Here is a 17,505-nt window from a genome sequence, read left to right on the forward strand (position 1 = left end):
GGGCACCTCCGGCAAATGGAGTACACGACGGATCTGGACAACGCAAGTGTGAAAGAGCCCTTAGGGACCACTGTACACACAATTACAAAAGTATTCAGATACAGGAGCTGGTGTGAAAATTGTAGGATCATTTTCGTAGGACAACCCCTATACTGTAAGAGACGTTTCGGAGATGAGGAGAAGTTCCCTTTAATAACAGTCGGATGACGCCCATCATCTCCACACATCTGGCGACATAGTGAGGGCAGCAGTCAGTGCAGTCTGGCACAGACGTGAACGCGCGTCGCTGTGCGCGCACCCCGGCAGCTTCCACCGATGACAGTGCCTCTGTCGGGAGCGCGCCCTGAACCCCAGGGGCGATGACGGACGCCGCGCACCCCCGGAAAGAAGCGGTGACTTGTATGGCGGCGGGCAGGTCAGTCATAGGCACTTGTTGGTGTGCTGTGTGTGGCGACTACCTGATGATTTGTGCTGCGTGTGACGTGACGAGACATGGCTGCAGATTCCTGTCAGGACAAGGTGCTGTGTCTGTGCGCTCCATCTCCGGCGGCTGCCGGTAGGTCCGGTGCTGGTGACCTCACACAGGTAGGTACAATGGAGCGGATGCTGATGAGAATGTCCTGGTGGTGTGCACTGGAAGAGGCCGACAGAGGTCTGAGGTAAATACTGCCTCCGTATTCCGGCCTGCAGTGTCCTCAAACTGCGCCTATTTCTCCTTGGCTTCAGATTTCTCCTATGGCCAAAAAGAAAAAAAAGTTTCGAATTTGATTTAAATGCAGTGAATGGGGCTGAGGGCGATACCGGGCACGGGCGCTATACAATGTGCGGGCCTCCTCAAATAGCTGATCAGTGGGGGTCCACCAGTATCAGCATCTGGTAAAACCCCTCTAACTATAATGTCCCCCAAGTGAACTCTCAGAACATATGATTCCCCCAAGTAGTGCCCTCTTCACATATAATGCCCCTACCAGTGCCCTCTTCACATATAATGCCCCCACTAGTGCCCTCTGCACATATAATGCCCTCCACTAGTGCCCTCTGCACATATAATGCCCTCCACTAGTGCCCTCTGCACATATAATGCCCCTACCAGTGCCCTCTTCACATATAATGCCCCCACTAGTGCCCTCTGCACATATAATGCCCCTACCAGTGCCCTCTTCACATATAATGCCCCCACTAGTGCCCTCTGCACATATAATGCCCCTACCAGTGCCCTCTTCACATATAATGCCCCCACTAGTGCCCTCTGCACATATAATGCCCTCCACTAGTGCCCTCTGCACATATAATGCCCCCCACTAGTGCCCTCTGCACATATAATGTCCCCACCAGTGCCCTCTTCACATATAATGCCCCCCACTAGTGCCCTCTGCACATATAATGCCCCCGCCAGTGCCCTCTTCACATATAATGCCCCCCACTAGTGCCCTCTGCACGTATAATGCCCCCCACCAGTGCCCTCTTCACATATAATGCCCTCCACTAGTGCCCTCTGCACATATAATGCCCTCCACTAGTGCCCTCTGCACATATAATGTCCCCACCAGTGCCCTCTGCACATATAATGCCCCCACTAGTGCCCTCTGCACATATAATGCCCCCCACTTGTGCCCTCTTCACATATAATGCCCCCCATTAGTGCCCTCTGCACATATAATGCCCCCCACCAGTGCCCTCTTCACATATAATGCCCTCCACTAGTGCCCTCTGCACATATAATGCCCCTACCAGTGCCCTCTTCACATGTAATGCCCCCATTAGTGCCCTCTGCACATATAATGCCCCCCACCAGTGCCCTCTTCACATATAATGCCCCCCACTAGTGCCCTCTGCACATATAATGCCCCCCACCAGTGCCCTCTTCACATATAATGCCCTCCACTAGTGCCCTCTGCACATATAATGCCCCTACCAGTGCCCTCTTCACATGTAATGCCCCCATTAGTGCCCTCTGCACATATAATGCCCCTCACCAGTGCCCTCTTCACATATAATGCCCTCCACTAGTGCCCTCTGCACATATAATGTCCCCACCAGTGCCCTCTGCACATATAATGCCCCCCACTAGTGCCCTCTGCACATATAATGCCCCCCACTAGTGCCCTCTGCACATATAATGTCCCCACTAGTGCCCTCTGCACATATAATGCCCCCCACCAGTGCCCTCTTCACATATAATGCCCCCCACCAGTGCCCTCTTCACATATAATGCCCCCCACCAGTGCCCTCTTCACATATAATGCCCCCCACCAGTGCCCTCTTCACATATAATGCCCCCCACCAGTGCCCTCTTCACATATAATGCCCCCCACTAGTGCCCTCTGCACATATAATGCCCCCCACTAGTGCCCTCTGCACATATAATGCCCCCCACAAGTGCCCTCTGCACATATAATGCCCCCCACTAGTGCCCTCTGCACATATAATGCCCCCCACTAGTGACCTGTTTACATATAATGCCCCCTGGTAATGGCCTTTTTACAGATAGTGCCCCCCAGTAGTGGCCTCTTACAATTAGGGCCCTCTGACGGGGCTTTATGGGAATTAGGCCTATGATATACCATCTGTACCACAATCCTGTCTATACCACCCTGTATGGCAGAGCTGCCGATGGAGGATCTGAAAGGAGTATGTAGTATTATTGGTATGTGCAGTTGTATAGTCGGGTACAAGCACTACACAGAGCCCTCATGAAGACCACCCCCATGGATGTCAATAGAGGGGCAGACTTGATGGTTAATGTATTACATGGGCAGTGTAATACATTTCCTGGGCAGGGGCCTTTGCAGGGGTAACGCTTGGTTAGCCACAGCCTCAATCGGCGAAATCAGATGTTTGCCAGAAGGCACCAGCCATGGTGGTCACATTCCAGAAGAAGTTTAATAGATGGAGCCAATTAGTATGGAGCCTATAAGCAACAGTAGCTACAAAGGTGGGTGTGTTGGGGGGGGGGGGGGGGCGGGGGGGCGGGCGATAAAAGATGTTAGGGAAGATTGGCATTTCATACACAAGTCTAAAACGAGACTAAATCTGTGGCTGCCATCAAGTGTAGATTTCCCCCACTATTTGTGCCATTTTCTGGCTATAATTTGTGAGAAGGTTTGTAGTGGGATGTCGGCCCAGTGTCCGAACTCTCTGAGCGGTAGAAGAGAGGTATCCCTTTAGGATGTGGCAGATCGTGTATATATATATATTTTTTTTTGGGGGGGGGGGGGGGGTTCAGTAAAGTCCTTCTTCAAGGGGAGAATACAAAAAAAAACATCCACTGTTATGGCAATGAGGATGTTTTCTTTAGCTCATTTGTTAACTTTTCTGTGCAGACTGAGACAGAATCTGAAGGAAAGTAGATGATTTAATGTCATGAACTGCTGGAGACCTGTAGGCAATATAGCAGCAATTCACCCAGACAAGGCTCATATGCGTTCCCTCAGCCCCTTCCTGGTCAATAGGGGAGGAGGCGCCTTCATCCCTGGAGACTGTATTTTTTTTTTTTTTGCGGCATAAAGCCTAACCTTGTGTTGTTGGGGGAGAATGTTGCAGGTGTCCTTAGAATGTACTGATATAATAGTATGAGCAATAGTCTGCCAGGTGCACTACACGTAACTGTCTGACTGGCATCTGCATCCACCCTCCTCATGGGTGACAGATGCATGCGCGTCTTCATCTACAGTTACCTGAGAATCTGCCATGCATGCTGATGGAGGAGTTATCTTAGCGTGCCTAGGCTATTTGTGTAGCTCGACATTCATTGCTGAACATTTGGTTTGCAGAGATAGATGTAATGCACCAGATGTTTATTTGTATGTATTCTCTGCACACTCAAGAGAACAAAAAGATGAGGCATCTGCCTTCCAGGGAGGACGAGGACAGCCCTGTATTTACATGTTTGAGATTCACCGATCAGCTGTGTGAGGAGGCTACGGCACTCCCGTAGCCCAGTGCCATACATTGTATAGCGGCTGTGCTTGGTATTGCAGCTCGGCCCCATTCACTTGAATACGACTGAGCTGTGTCTAGGCCATGTGACCGATGAATGTGATGTCACATGGCCCCTTTGTACAGCTAGTCCCCTGCCAATCTCATATTTATAGATCATCAATATGTAAATCCCAGAGAACCCTTTTAATCTAATGTGTATGGCCAGCTTTAAAATAGCAGCAGGGAGGGGGAAGAGATTGTACACAGCAGATCAGAGTGTGGAGACTGAGGAAAGTATACAAGAAGGACAGATCATACAGGCTGTACTACTAGAGGGTAAATAGGTAGGAAAGCCCAAACACACAGCGGGGTGAGGGCGTGAATCACACAGACTGTGCTTCAGTAAAACAGCAGACTATGAAAGGGTGAAATCATATACTCATCAGCATCACTGTCCATCAGTACAAGAGAAGAAAGATCCCTTATGGTTTGAAAAGGGTAAAGGAATGAAGCTGTGCTTATACACGACAGCTAGTAAAGACAGCAGCATCCTGGACACAGAGCTCACATGCAGCAGGTATTTCTGGGACGAACTCCCACATGAGAGAAAGTAGGGGCAGCTTGCAAACGGGATATTTGGGGACCTAAAATGAATGAAGGAACGTTTTATCTCCAGGTAACCAAAAACACATGTAATTTGTTTCTTGTGCCCATGGCCCCGAATTCTAGTTAAAGGGGTTTTCTGATTCATAACAACAAATTGTGTATTCACCACTATATTCCGGCGCTGCTGCTCTAGTTCTTACCTCTGGTCTGTGTTCACATGGCAGCAGTGTACATCTAGCCGTCTCAGTATACACTGTGTCATTCTAGGTGGACTTGTTAGTGACTTTCATATATTTACATCAAGTACTGGTCCTCCGCAGCTCTCTGCATCAATCATATTTCCCTGTGTCAACACATCATCACCAGACCATGAAGCAACCAGTTGAAAATCTTCTGTGGCGTTCAATTTCTGCACAGCTTTTTCCGTAGTGTGTGCGGATGAGATTTGTTAAAATCCCATCCACTTTGTTGGTAGTGTATGCTCTGGATAGATCATCAGTATCTGATCTGTGGGGTTCCTGAACTCGGGACCCCCGCCGATCAGCTGATGCCATGCAGCTGCTTCCCACTGGAGTGTGTGCAGTCTGGTTTAGGGCTCATGCACACGACCATATGCCCTTAGAGACATACGGTCTGTGAGCAGGTCATATGTCCCGGAGTGGCATAGATCGTGCGCACGGGAGCGCACAGCATCAATGATTACAATGATACTGTTGTCCCGCACTCATCCACCGGCGGCCCGACGTGCACAGCATCAGTGTAGTCTATGATGCTGTGCGCACGATCTATGCCACTGCGGGACAGACTGTATGTCTTGGAGGGCATACGGTCGTGTGCATGAGCCCTTAGGCTTAGACTGAGAGGCAGAACGGCCTACAAGAGAACCAGTGCACGTACAGAGTGAACGCTATTTACTATTACAAGCAAGGCACTGTGCAGATCCCGCAATCGCCATTCAGTGAACAATTCAATGTGAATGATTCAATGAATTGCTGTGCATTTTCTATGACTGTAACAGCCTGTCCCAGGCATGTGCTCAGTTTAAATCTTCAACTGCCACCAGCCATATGTTCTGTTAGAAGCTGTGGCAGTTACAAGGAGATAGCTGCAGCAGAAAGGACACATCCCCTGAGCTGCCAGCCAGAAGAAAATCTAGCAGAGCAATTCATGGGGAGATTTCTGGATCTACCATATTTTGTGGACTATAAGACACACTTGTTTCCCCCAAAAGTGGTAGTCCGTTTTATAGTCCAAGTGCTAATCCCCGCTTCTGTAGTTCTGTAGTAGAAGTAGTCATCAGCATGCAGGAGGCACGGGGAGGGGAGCGTAGCACTGCGTTGGCTGTACTCAGCCTCCCTGGTCTTCTGCCGGGTCCCGCTGTGCACTTTGTCCTGACCGAACACAGCGTCAGGATGTAATGTGCACTATGACTCTGATCTGGGTCTGATGGGGAGCTAATCTGAGGCTGATGGGGGCTGGAGGGTCCAATCTGAGGCTTATTGGATCTGATCTGAGTTTGATGGGTGCTGGGGGGGGCTGATGAGAACTGATCTGAGTTTGATGGTGGCTGATGAGGTCTGATCAAAGGCTGATGGAGGTTGCGTGGTCTGATGGGTGTCTGATCTGAGGCTGATGAAGACTGGGGGTTCTGATGGGAGGCTGATCTGAGGCGGATGGAGAATGGGGGTCTGATGAGGATTGGGGTCTCACGAGGGTCTGATCTGAGGTCTGATGAAAAATAAGGATCTGATTTGAGGGTCTGCTCTGAAGTCTGATGGAAAATATTTATTTTTCTTATTTTCTTCTCCAAATCGTCTTATAGTCCAGGGCTTCTTATAGTCTGAAAAATACGGTATGTGAGATACAGGACTGGTTCTAGCTTATTTAGAAAGAGATTTTCATGCACAGTATGATGTCTGATTTTCATTTTTTACAGTCTCTTTAAAAATTCTTGAGAAATGCTGTATATCAAAATTGTTAGTAACTCGCTCATACATGTATTGAGTCACATATTTAGCTGCAAAAAGTCTTTGTCCGGCCTTGGTATAAGGGTCCATTCACAAATCCGTGTGTGTTTTGCAGATCCGCAAAACACGGACAGCGGCAATGTGCATTCCACATTTTGCGGACCGCTCATCGCCGGCACTAATAGAATATGCCTATTCTTGTCCGCAATTGCGGACAAGAATAGGACATGTTCTATTTTTTTCGGGAACGGAATTGTGGACCCGGAAGTGCGGGTCCGCAATTCCGTATCCGGGTAGCACATCGTGCTGCCCCATAGAAATGAATGGGTCCGCAATTCCGTTCCACAAAATGCGGAACAAAATTGTGGGCGTGTGAATGGGGCCTGAGACTGTATTCACCGGTGCTAGTTATAGTATAGCCTAATTGCTGCAAAGAAACCCAAACTAAATGGGAGGGCACACTAATAGTATGTGCAAAAGTGCTGTTCATTTTGATTATGTATTTTATGGCCAGATCAAGCGTGGATGTGACATGGATTTATTTTTCTGGCTCATGTACGGTCTAATGCAATGCAAGTAGAAAAGTCAGTGTCTAATTGTATTTTCTGTGAAAATGCATTGCTCTGGAGTTTGTTGTGAACTTGACCTATCGTGTTGTTTCTTTTGCTGTGATTGTTCTGTTTCATGTCTCCGATCCTTGCCCTTAGAGCAAGAATCCAAATGTCATGGGGCATCTGTGCGACACCTAAACTATTCTGCTGTAAAAAGGCTATGGCCTAGCTTAAGGCCCCTGCCTAACTTAGCTTGTGTCTATACAGGCAAGAACTGTTATTAAAGTATTGTGTATGGCGGTACTGTAATGGAAGCACTGGGTATAGCGGCACTGTAACGGAAGTACAATGTATGGCTGCACTGTAATGGAAGCAGTGGGTATGGCGGCACTGTAACGGAAGTACAGTGTATGGCTGCGCTGTAATGGAAGCAGTGGGCATGGCGGCTCTGTAATGGAAGTACAGTGTATGGCTGCGCTGTAATGGAAGCAGTGGGCATGGCGGCTCTGTTAGGCCCCTTTCACACGGGCGAGATTTCCGCGCGGGTGCAATGCGTGAGGTGAACGCATTACACCCGCACTGAATTCGGACCAATTAATTTCTATGGGGCTGTGCACACGAGCGGTGATTTTCACGCATCACTTGTGCGTTGCGTGAAAATCGCAGCATGCTCCTCTTTGTGCGTTTTCCACGCAACGTAGGGCCCATAGAAGTGCGGATGCGGTGCGATTTTCACGCACAGTTGCTAGGAGACGATCGGGATGGAGACCCGATCATTATTATTTTCTCTTATAACATGGTTATAAGGGAAAATAATAGCATTCTGAATACAGAATGCTTAGTACAATAGGGCTGCAGGGGTTAAAAAAAATAAAAAATAATATATATAATATAATAAATATAATATTTAATAAATAAATAAATAATTTAACTCACCTTAATCCACTTGTTCGCGCAGCCCGGCTTCTCTTCTGTCTTTATCTGTGAGGAAAAGGACCTGTGGTGACGTCACTACGCTCATCACATGGTCAGTCACATGATCCATCACCATGGTAAAAGACCATGTGATGGACCATGTGATGAACCATGTGATGAGCGCAGTGATGTCATCAAAGGTCCTATTCCTCAAAGAAGAAGACAGAAGAGATGTCGGCTGCGTGAACAAGTGGATAAGGTGAGTTAAATTATTTTTTATTTTTTTTAACCCCTGCAGCCCTATTGTACTAAGCATTCTGTATTAAGAATGCTATTATTGTCCCTTATAACCATGTTATAAGGGAAAATAATACAATCTACAGAACACCTAACCCAAACCCGAACTTCTGTGAAGAAGTTCGGGTTTGGCTACCAAACATGCCGATTTTTCTCACGCACGTGCAAAACGCATTACAATGTTTTGTACTCGTGCGGAAAAATCGCGCATTTTCCCGCGACGCACCCGCATCTTATCCGGGCCAAAAACATGACGCCCGTGTGAAAGAGGCCTTATGGAAGTATCTTGTATGGCTGCACTGTAATGGAAGCAGTGGGTATGACTGCACTGTAATGGAAGCAGTGGGTATGGCGGCTCTTTTATGGAAGTACAGTGTATGGCGTCACTGTAATGGAAGCAGTGGGTATGGCGGAACTGTAATGGAAGCAGTGTATATGGCGGCACTGTAATGGAAGCAGTGGGTATGGCGGCTCTGTAATGAAAAGTGGGTATGGCGGCACTGTAATGAAAGAAGTGGGTATGGCGGCACTGTAATGGAAGCAGTGGATATGGCGGCACTGTAATGGAAGTAGTGGGTATGGCGGCACTGTAATGGAAGCAGTGGATATGGCGGCTCTGTAATGGAAGTACAGTGTATGGCTGCGCTGTAATGGAAGCAGTGGGCATGGCGGCTCTGTTAGGCCCCTTTCACACGGGCGAGATTTCCGCGCGGGTGCAATGCGTGAGGTGAACGCATTACACCCGCACTGAATTCGGACCAATTAATTTCTATGGGGCTGTGCACACGAGCGGTGATTTTCACGCATCACTTGTGCGTTGCGTGAAAATCGCAGCATGCTCCTCTTTGTGCGTTTTCCACGCAACGTAGGGCCCATAGAAGTGCGGATGCGGTGCGATTTTCACGCACAGTTGCTAGGAGACGATCGGGATGGAGACCCGATCATTATTATTTTCTCTTATAACATGGTTATAAGGGAAAATAATAGCATTCTGAATACAGAATGCTTAGTACAATAGGGCTGCAGGGGTTAAAAAAAATAAAAAATAATATATATAATATAATAAATATAATATTTAATAAATAAATAAATAATTTAACTCACCTTAATCCACTTGTTCGCGCAGCCCGGCTTCTCTTCTGTCTTTATCTGTGAGGAAAAGGACCTGTGGTGACGTCACTACGCTCATCACATGGTCAGTCACATGATCCATCACCATGGTAAAAGACCATGTGATGGACCATGTGATGAACCATGTGATGAGCGCAGTGATGTCATCAAAGGTCCTATTCCTCAAAGAAGAAGACAGAAGAGATGTCGGCTGCGTGAACAAGTGGATAAGGTGAGTTAAATTATTTTTTATTTTTTTTAACCCCTGCAGCCCTATTGTACTAAGCATTCTGTATTAAGAATGCTATTATTGTCCCTTATAACCATGTTATAAGGGAAAATAATACAATCTACAGAACACCTAACCCAAACCCGAACTTCTGTGAAGAAGTTCGGGTTTGGCTACCAAACATGCCGATTTTTCTCACGCACGTGCAAAACGCATTACAATGTTTTGTACTCGTGCGGAAAAATCGCGCATTTTCCCGCGACGCACCCGCATCTTATCCGGGCCAAAAACATGACGCCCGTGTGAAAGAGGCCTTATGGAAGTATCTTGTATGGCTGCACTGTAATGGAAGCAGTGGGTATGACTGCACTGTAATGGAAGCAGTGGGTATGGCGGCTCTTTTATGGAAGTACAGTGTATGGCGTCACTGTAATGGAAGCAGTGGGTATGGCGGAACTGTAATGGAAGCAGTGTATATGGCGGCACTGTAATGGAAGCAGTGGGTATGGCGGCTCTGTAATGAAAAGTGGGTATGGCGGCACTGTAATGAAAGAAGTGGGTATGGCGGCACTGTAATGGAAGCAGTGGATATGGCGGCACTGTAATGGAAGTAGTGGGTATGGCGGCACTGTAATGGAAGCAGTGGATATGGCGGCTCTGTAATGGAAGCGGTGGGTATGGCGGCTCTGTAATGGAAGCGGTGGGTATGGCGGCACTGTAATGGAAGCGGTGGGTATGGCGGCTCTGTAATGGAAGCAGTGGGTATGGCGGCTCTGTAATGGAAGCAGTGGGTATGGCGGCTCTGTAATGGAAGCAGTGGGTATGGCGGCTCTGTAATGGAAGCAGTGGGTATGGCGGCTCTGTAATGGAAGAAGTGGGTATGGCGGCTCTGTAATGGAAGCAGTGGGTATGGCGGCTCTGTAATGGAAGCAGTGGGTATGGCGGCTCTGTAATGGAAGCAGTGGGTATGGCGGCTCTGTAATAGAAGCAGTGGGTATGGCGGCTCTGTAATGGAAGAAGTGGGTATGGCGGCTCTGTAATGGAAGCAGTGGGTATGGCGGCTAAATTTAAAATTGTCTAAATTTGCTATTTATACATGAAAAAGTAGACTAGTAGTGGTTTCTTTGCATAAATAGCAACCTTTTAACGTTATGCTGGCCTATGCATGATTTATTTGAATTACTGCAACTTTCAAACTTCTCCTTCGCTAAAAATACTCCTCATAAAAATGCTAAGAGGAGTATTTTACTCTTCCGGAAAAAATGTGGTGCGACCTGTGTTTGCTGAGGTTCAGCATCCCGCGCCCGTCAGTCAGCTGTTCATGAGTAGCTCTTACATAGGAACTGTCAGTCGGTTCTGTACTGGAGTTGGGTCTCCGTCTACTACACAATGAGCCTGGCAATCTGATATTGATGGCATCATATACTCACCTCTTCCTCCTGTTTCATTCTCTGCACCTCAGCTCCCGTCCTCCTCCTGCTGTTTGTATATGAGCAGCCATACGGCATGTGACTGCTGCAGCCAATCACTGTCTTTAGTGATCTTGTGCCTCCGCTTCTAGAATTCCAAGCCTTTTATCATCCTATAAAAATAAATGACATTTACAAAATGATGCCAACATAAAGTAGACATATGTTGAATATTAATTAATAGCTATTTTATGACGTGTCACCATCCGTCTGAAAAGCAGAGAAAATCAAATTTCGAAAAGTGGAAATTTTCCCAATTTTTTGTACTTTTTTGTTTTTTTTTATAAATATGGGTAAGACATATTGACTTAAATTTACCACTAACATGAAGTACGATGTGTCTCAGAATCACTTGGATGAATTCAGGCATTCCAAAGTTATTACCATATAAAGTGACACATGTCAGATTTGCAAATACAGTCTGTGGCAGAGAAAGTAAAAAATGAGTGTCAGGAAGGGGTTTAGGGATTAATGCATCTTTTAGAGAAAAGTGCTGTTTTGATCCTCCAACACCCTGGCCTCTCTTGGCCGCAGAAGCTGCACAGGTAGGTCGTCATTAGTTTGCTTTTGGCAGTAGGGCTGAAGCGGATGATGACCTACAACCTCTTATGCAATAGGGCAAAAAGATTACATAGGTAAAATACTACACAAAATGACAAAAGTTATTAGTGTACAGAGTGGATCTGCATGATCATTGCGGTCATTGACTTTGTAGGTTCTCATGTTGGGAAAGGTTACCCGGTGCTGACACAAGTGTCATTTTTATAGTAATCGGTAAGTGTGCTCCTTGTTTGATCTAAGGATTGAGACTACAGTAAAAGCAAAATATCTGCTGCCCCAAAGACACTGAGCTTTTATTAACGAGCATTCCTAGAATGGTGTAATTAGCCAAGTCCTCCCCCGGAGCAGGCCGGACAGCTGTCTGTGAGATTAGAGAGACTGGGAACACAGGGTCTCATTCAACTTAAACACTCCACCCCATTCATAAGGAGAGAAGGCAGGGTCCGGCACACATCAGGGACACATACCTCACCCACACTACCTTCACTCCAGCTCAGTGGAAATATCATGGCTCTTTTTCTTTATGACTAGATGTACTGCAGAGTCTGTGGTCTAGATGGGGAATCACAGACTGTATACATTCCTGCATCTGCTGCTATTACTGGAATAGCTTCCTTTATGAGTGGGAGCCATTTAGGTTAGGCTATGTTCAAATGTGTGCCTATTTACAGTGCATTCAGAAAGACGTCTATTGCTTAGGGACCCCCTCTAATGATGACAAGGCGAGCACAATCCCTACATCCTATGCACCTGAAGCAGTGTACTTTAACGCCTGTCCCTGTTCATCACTGAGGGACCGGGGTAATAAGTGTTGTTTTTAGCAGAATGCAGCAATGGTTTTACATAAGGAAGGTACAGACTATTCAATCCCTACCAGGCTTTGTGCATACTTACATAAGCAATGTCTTGCTGACATATTCTCTTTAACATTATTCTGCAGGTGGATATGATTATGATAATACCAAGCTTATAGAGTATTTTTATGTTTTTCTGCTTCTGCACAATAAAACACAAAAGGGGTATTCCAGTTTTTATTTTTTTATTTGTTTACCTAATAGGAAATCACCCATTTTTCTAACATACACATACCGGTATTTAAAATCCTGCATACATACCTTTCTTATATCAGGCAGTTCACCCCTATATGCAGTAGAATGGTATAGCCCATATATCAGTCCTATGTAACTGAAACATGGCATCAGTCATTTGACACTGTTCACACCATATAATCCCTGACATCCAGTAAGCAAAAATGTTACATGATACACATGTGTTGGGACACATCCATGTGATAACTAAATAAGACTAGTGTTGGAATAATTACCTTTTTTGTGGTTATTATAGTAACTACAACACTGTGTATTCACGTGGCGGCCTGTCTCTAGGTTATGTTGTAAAATGGCTGCCTGTGATGTTGTTAAAAAGTTTAGTGTAAAAAAGCAAACACAACACAAACAGCTATCTGCATTCTGCTCCCTAATACACTACAATTCATATTTTAGATAGCTGGGGATTTGAAGGGGTTCTGTCACCTATAAAATGGGTATTAAGCTGGCTGACATTAGCAATGTGTTAATGTCAGCTGAACATAACTATATTAGTGCCATCTCACGAGCTAAAACCTTTATTGAGAAAAACAAACTTTTATAATATGCTAATTAGCTTCTAGGAGCAGGGGGGGTGTTGCACCTGCTCCTAGAGCCTCTGTTTGCCCACCTTTTTTCATGCCCTACTTGATTGACAGGGCCAAGCAGCGCTGCTCTCCTCCCGCTAGCCGTGTCTGCAGTGAAAATCCCGCACCGTTCAGTATTCGGCGCAGGCGCAGTGAGGAAGTCAACAGCCACCGAGCGTCCTTCCTTCACTGCGCCTGTGCCGAATACTGAACGGCGTGAGTCAATGTAAGTCAAGATAGTGTATGTTATGGGTGTATTAGGGATGGAGCATCCCTGTATGTAGCTTGCCTGTTTAGTAATGATAGGGATCAGCACTGCTTGGGGCAACTTTACTGTAACTGTATACACAGTGCAGAAGTAGTAGAGGTGACCTGACCTGTAGTATACACAGTGCAGAAGTAGTAGAGCTGAGCTGATCTGCTGTATACACAGTGCAGAAGTAGTAGAGCTGAGCTGACTTGTAGTATACACAGTGCAGAAGTAGTAGAGGTGACCTGACCTGTAGTATACACAGTGCAGAAGTAGTAGAGCTGAGCTGACCTGTAGTATACACAGTGCAGAAGTAGTAGAGCTGAGCTGATCTGCTGTATACACAGTGCAGAATTAGTAGAGCTGAGCTGACCTGTTGTATACATAGTGCAGAAGTATTAGAGCTGATCTGATCTGCTGTATACACAGTGCAGAAGTAGTAGAGGTGACCTGACCTATAGTATACACAGTGCAGAAGTAGTAGAGCTGAGCTGATCTGCTGTATACACAGTGCAGAAGTAGTAGAGGTGACCTGACCTATAGTATACACAGTGCAGAAGTAGTAGAGCTGAGCTGATCTGCTGTATACACAGTGCAGAAGTAGTAGAGCTGAGCTGACCTGTAGTATACATAGTGCAGAAGTATTAGAGCTGATCTGATCTGCTGTATACACAGTGCAGAAGTAGTAGAGGTGACCTGACCTATAGTATACACAGTGCAGATGTAGTAGAGCTGAGCTGATCTGTAGTATACACAGTGCAGAAGTAGTAGAGCTGAGCTGACCTGTAGTATACACAGTGCAGAAGTAGTATATATTAGGTATCGTCATGATACCTAATATATACTACGATATATTAGGTATCGTCATGTCTGTAATGACCTGCTCTATAAAAATAGCTTCTGATCCAACCCTTCTGGAGAACACCATAAAAGAATAAAAATAAAAACTGTGCCAAAAAAGCCATTTTTTATCACCTTACATCACAAAAAGTGTAATACCAAGCGATCAAAAATTCATATGTGCCCCAAAATGGTACCAATTAAACCATCATCTCTTCCAGCAAAAAATGAGACCCTACCTAAGGCAATCGCCCAAACAATAAAAAAAAAAATATGGCTTTCAGAAAATGGACACACAAAAACATGATTTTTTCCCCCAAAAAATTTATAGTGAAAATCTAAAATAAAATAAAAAAAAATAGACTTATTAGGTATCACCGCATCATTACGATCCGCTCTATAAAAATATCACATTATCTACTCTGTCAGGTGAACATTGTAAAAAAAAAAATATATAGTAAAAACTGTGCCAGAATAGCAATTTTTTGGTTACCTTGCCTCATAAAAAGAGTAAAATATATATATATATATATATATATATATATATATACACATACACACACACACTGCACAAATACCTCTAGCAAAAGATTTCTATACTGCAGGAATAACCCTAATAATAACACGTCCCCCACAACGCTGACACCAATTTTTGTTTTACCTACACCCATCCATATCATGGCCATCGACTCTACTCCCCTGGGTGGGGGGTACTGTGAGGTCATGTACCTCAGAGATTTCCTTAGCTGTGGGAGTGTGCCACTTAGAGAAATGTTGCCTGTTAGTCCTGGAGAACTTACCAGTCGAGGTGGTATTGGGGATGCCGTGGCTCCAATTACACAATCCTACGATTGATTGGACCAGAGGGGAACTGGTGAGTTGGAGATCTGAGTGCGGCTCGTGTTTGTCTAGAATACGGGTTGGGTTCTCTGTGGAGTCTGAGGTATTACCCGCAGTCATAAAGGAGTATGCTGATGCGTTCTCATCGTTGTCCTCGGAGGCTCTTCCTCCCCATAGACCTTATGATTGCGCCATAGTCCTGGAGAAGGGGGCAAGGTTTCCTAAGGGGCGTATTTACAATCTTTCCAAACCTGAACGTGAGGCCATGGAAGATTACATAAAGGAGAGTCTCATTAAGGGGCACATTAGACCCTCGGTTTCTCCTATGGGGGCGGGGTTTTTCTTTGTTAAGAAGAAGGATGGTGGTCTTAGACCCTGTATAGATTACCGAAAATTAAATAAGATCACTATCCGGAATACTTACTCCCTCCCATTGATTCCAGATTTATTTAACCAGGTATTAGGGGCGGCCTGGTTTTGTAAGATTGATTTAAGAGGAGCATACATTTTAATCCGAATCAAGGAGGGGGACGAGTGGAAGACAGCATTCAATACCCCAGCTGGTCACTTTGAATATCTCGTTATGCCTTTTGGACTCAGCAATGCCCTGGCTGTGTTCCAAAATTTCATGAACGATATATTAGGGCGTTCTTGGGAAAATTTGTCATTTTATATCTCGACGACATTTTGATATTTTCCCCTGATTTTAAGAGTCATGTGTTTCATGTTAGACAGGTGTTGGAGGTGTTGAGAGAGAACCAATTGTCTGCTAAACAGGAAAAATGTGTCGTTGGGGTGCAGGAGATTATATTTCTCGGACATGTTCTGACTCCCCACGCCATAAAGATGGATCCTAGCAAGGTTTTAGCGATTAAGGGATGGGTAAGACCATCATCCTTAAAGGCCTTACAACGTTTCCTTGGATTCGCTAAGGTACTACCGTAAGTTCATAAAGAATTTCTCGGTAATCGCTAGACCACTGACCGACCTCACTAAAAAAGGGACGGATCTGGAAAATTGGTCTACTGAGGCCTTAGATTCATTTGAAACCCTAAAGGAGGCTTCCAGGTGGTGCTCCCGCTCTAACCCAGCCAGATCAGGAAAAACCTTTTATCGTGGAGGTGGATGCTTCTGAGGACGGGGCAGGAGCAGTCCTCTCGCAAGGTCCTGCTGCCCTCACTAACCTGAGACCTTGTGCCTTTTTTTCCAGAAAGTTTTCCCCCGCTGAGAGAAATTATGACATAGGAAATCGAGAGTTACTGGCCATTAAGTGGGCATTTGAAAAATGGAGACATTTTCTTGAGGGGGCAAAACATTGTGTTACTGTTGTTACCGAACATAAGAACCTAATGTTTCTCGAGTCGGCTAAAAGGTTAAATCCCCGTCAGGCTAGATGGGCATTGTTTTTTACTCGCTTTAATTTTTCCATAACTTTCAGACCAGGAAGTAGAAACGTGAAGGCCGACGCACTCTCTTGGAGTTTCTGTGCATACCAGCCTACAGAGACTCCACCTGAAACCATTTTACCAGCTAAGGTCTTCGTAGCAGCCTTGTCTCAGGACATCACGACTCTCATCAAGGCTGAACAACACTTAGCTCCGTCATCCACTCCTACAGATAAATTGTTTTTTCCCGTACAGTTTCGTCTCCAACTGCTGGGTGAGTGTCATGACTCTGTTTTTTGTGGACATCTGGGCATTAAGGGCACTAAGGAGCTGGTTTCCAGATCATTCTGATGGCCTACTTTAACTAGAGACGTCAAGTCTTATGTGTTGGCCTGCGAGGTTTGTGCGAGGTCTAAGACCCCTAGGACTCGCCCGGCTGGGAATCTACGACTCTTACCCATTCTCAGTAGAGCCTGTTCTCATATCGCAATGGATTTTATTACTGATCTGCCACCTGCGGAGGGTAAGACTGTGGTTTGGGGAGTGGTCGATAGATTCAGCAAGATGGCTCACTTTATTCCCCTGCCTAAACTCCTGAGTGCGAAGACCCTAGCATCTTTGTTTGTGGAACAAATTGTACGTTTACATGGCATTCCAGAAAATATTGTATCTGACAGGGGTGTGCAGTTTGTGTTCAAGTTTTGGAGGGCCTTCTGTCTGAGATGCCGGATTTCTCTGTCCTTCTCATCTGCTTATCACCCTGAAAGTAATGGACAGACTGAGCGCCTCAATCAGTCGGTGCAACAATTTCTCAGGGCATATGTTGCAGATGATCAACAGTTGTGGGTGAAATACCTTCCGTTAGCCGAGTTTGCTATGAATAACCATGTTA

At 45.7% G+C, this 17,505-nt stretch overlaps 1 protein-coding gene across 2 annotated transcripts in view; it reads left to right on the forward strand.

Moving 5' to 3' along the window:
- The first annotated feature begins 282 nt into the window (after nt 1-282).
- Nucleotides 283-17,505, forward strand: part of TNK2 (tyrosine kinase non receptor 2) — a 243,409-nt gene continuing 226,186 nt past the window's right edge. The window contains exon 1 of one of the 2 annotated variants that reach the window (XM_040428413.1): nt 283-585. The gene's annotated coding sequence lies outside the window, so the exon portion shown is untranslated. The remainder of the gene's footprint in view (nt 586-17,505) is intronic. The other variant, XM_040428412.1, reaches the window with a different exon arrangement.

The sequence above is a fragment of the Bufo bufo genome, chromosome 4 (assembly GCF_905171765.1).
Source record: "Bufo bufo chromosome 4, aBufBuf1.1, whole genome shotgun sequence".
NCBI lineage: Eukaryota > Metazoa > Chordata > Amphibia > Anura > Bufonidae > Bufo > Bufo bufo.